Genomic DNA, 2782 nt, shown 5'->3' on the forward strand with positions numbered 1-2782 from the left:
GGCAGTTTAAACACTGATTTGTTTTAAAGATTTCTGCCCTGCTCCGTAGCATGCGCCTCCTGTGGCAGGTCACAGAAAAGAACGAGGTTAACACACTGAACCACCAAAAGCAATTACAACCTGAAACGGTAGGCGAACGAGTGACCGCCTGTTCCAAGGTAAACCTCAAATCAGCAATCCCATTTTAAGAGAAGAGATTGGATTTATACCCCACCCTTCACTCGGAGTCTCACAGTGGCTGACAATCTCCTTTCCTTTCCCCTCCCCACAACAGAGGCAGGTGGGGCTGAGAGAGCCCTCTCGAGAACTGCCCCTGAGAGAACGGCTTTGAGAGAACTTGTGACTGACCCAAGGTCACGCCAGCAGCTGCATGTGGAGGCGTGGGGAATCGAATCCGATTCTCCCAGATTAGAGACCGTGCTTCTAACCACTACACCAAACTGGCTCTAGAGTGCACACATTCCACCCCCATCCACAAATAGCAGCGTTTTCTCCCCATCCCCAAAGATCAAAAGACACCACCTTTCTTCTAACCTCCTCACCTCTCTCAACTCCCACTTAGGCCTGATTTAAATGTGATACTAGCAAGGCAGCGACACTTTCCCACCAGACTCTTCATGGGCTCGGCATCTTGTTTCAACTAGGCTGTGACCCAGGCAAAGTACTTGCGGACACACAGCTGCTTTGCACATGAGCGTCGCCAAAATTCCCGGGGGTTCCCGGAGATTTGGATGCGGTACCTGCCAACCTAGCAGTTTGAAAGCAAGAAATTGCAAGTAGATAAATAGGTACCACTTTGGTGGGAAGGTAACAGCGTTCCGTGCGCCTCGGCATCTAGTCATGCCGGCCACATGACCACGGAAACATCTTCAGACAGCGCTGGCTCTTCGGCTTTGAAACGGAGATGAGCACCGCAACCCTAGAGTCGGATTCGACTGGCTTTCCAGCAAGGGAACCTTTACCTTTTACCTGAGGAAGGCAGCATTTAGGGAACGATGTTGTAGATGGTGAGGCTGTGGTGCCATGGAGTCTGCTGGCCACAGCTGTGGTTTTCTGCACAGGAACTGATCCCCATGGGCTGGTGATCAGTTGTAATTCCAGGAGGACTCCACGTCCCACCTTGAGGTTGGCAACCCAAAGCGCTCTCTGTGTGTGTGTGTGTGTGTGTACACAGCAAGCTATCCAGAAATGAACTGCCTGGCAGGACAGGACCTTGGACCCAGCAGCAAGAAGACTCACCTGGGTGGGACCAGGAACAAAGAGGCACAGTCAGGATAGCCTCTGCAGCAGGGCACCCCTGGCAGTCCAGTCCAGGGAAGCTCAAAGGGTGCGAAAGTAGTAAGCAACAGTGGCTCTCTGGGCCCAGGTGTTTTGCCTCCCGGCCGGGCACTCCCCGGTCTAAGGCCGAGCCTCCAGCAGGGCGCCGGCCAGAGCCACGTTGCGGAGCCACCCTCCTCCCCATGCGCCTGGGCCCCTCCTGCCAAGCCCCGGGTGCCGTCGGCCCTGCCACCCCGGCGGTGGCCCTCCCTCCCTCCCTTCCCAGGCCAGCCAAAGGAACCACGCCTGCATTAGTAAATAAAGCAACCTGCATAAGGAAACTGTGAGTGGCTTGTGGTTTAAGACGCCATGGGCTCCAAGTACAATGCTCCCCTGCCCCTCAAGGGCACAGCAATATATACGGTATATCGATTCACTTACTTAATTCACAGGGTGCTTTCACACCTGCTAAATAATGCTGTTTCAGTCCACTTCAGTGACGGCTTGCAAGTGGATGTTGCCATTACACACAGTAAAATCCAGTTGTGAAGTGGATTGAAAGTGCCTTATTTAGTGTGCGCCTCTCTCACTGAGACTCAAAGGGGATGACCGTTTAAAACAATGCAACACTGGGACCGTGTAATGCCTCATATACATACTTCTCTCTTGCTGGCATCATGTTGACTTGAAGTCCACGTCCTGGTTCACAGGGCTATTTTTGGGCAGGAACGCACAGGAACGGAGTTCCGGCTGGCTTCCAAGTTGGCCACGCCCAGCAGGAACTCATTAGCATAATAGGCCGCCACACCCAACAGCAGATACTGCCTCCTTCAGCTCGGAACGTTCTTTCATGTAATTAGAAAACTCTCCATGCAAATAGAAAACTAGCAGAGCACTAACATGCAAAGGAGTTCCTGCTACAAAAAAAGACCCTGGGTTTTGACAACAAACAAGGTAAACAGAATAAGAAGCAAAAGGTGGGTGTGTCTGAATGACCACACTTCTGGTAACATGGGGGAGTGGCCTAATATGCCAATGAGCTGTGCTGTCAGGGGTGTGGCCCAATATGCTAATGAGTTTCTGCTGTTGGGTGTGGCCTATTATGCTAATGAGTTCCTGCTGGGCTTTTTCTACAAAAAAAGCCCTGAGAATAAGGATAAACAATTTAAAGACAGAATGTCCATTCTGGGGTAAACTCTCCATGCAGATAGACAACTAGCTGAGCACGGAAAGACGGTCTCTGCGTGCTGCGCTTGGCATGCATTTGCTCTTTGCACGGAGTTCTGAGCACAGGTTCCAAAACATGATCCTCCCCCTGCAACAGGGTTGCCAAACTCCAGGTGGCAGCTAGAGATCTCTCGCTGTTACAGCTGATCTCCAGGCAACAGACATCAGTTCGCCTGGAGAAAATGGCTGCTTGCAAGTGGACCTCATGGCATCACAGCCCACTGAAGTCCCTCCCCTCCCCAAACCCTGCCTTCCTCAGGCTCCACACTCAAAATCTCCAGGTATTTCCCAACTTGGA

The sequence above is a fragment of the Gekko japonicus genome, unplaced genomic scaffold (genome assembly GCF_001447785.1).
Source record: "Gekko japonicus isolate JY-2015 unplaced genomic scaffold, Gekko_japonicus_V1.1 scaffold1175, whole genome shotgun sequence".
In the NCBI taxonomy this organism is placed as follows: Eukaryota; Metazoa; Chordata; class Lepidosauria; order Squamata; family Gekkonidae; genus Gekko; species Gekko japonicus.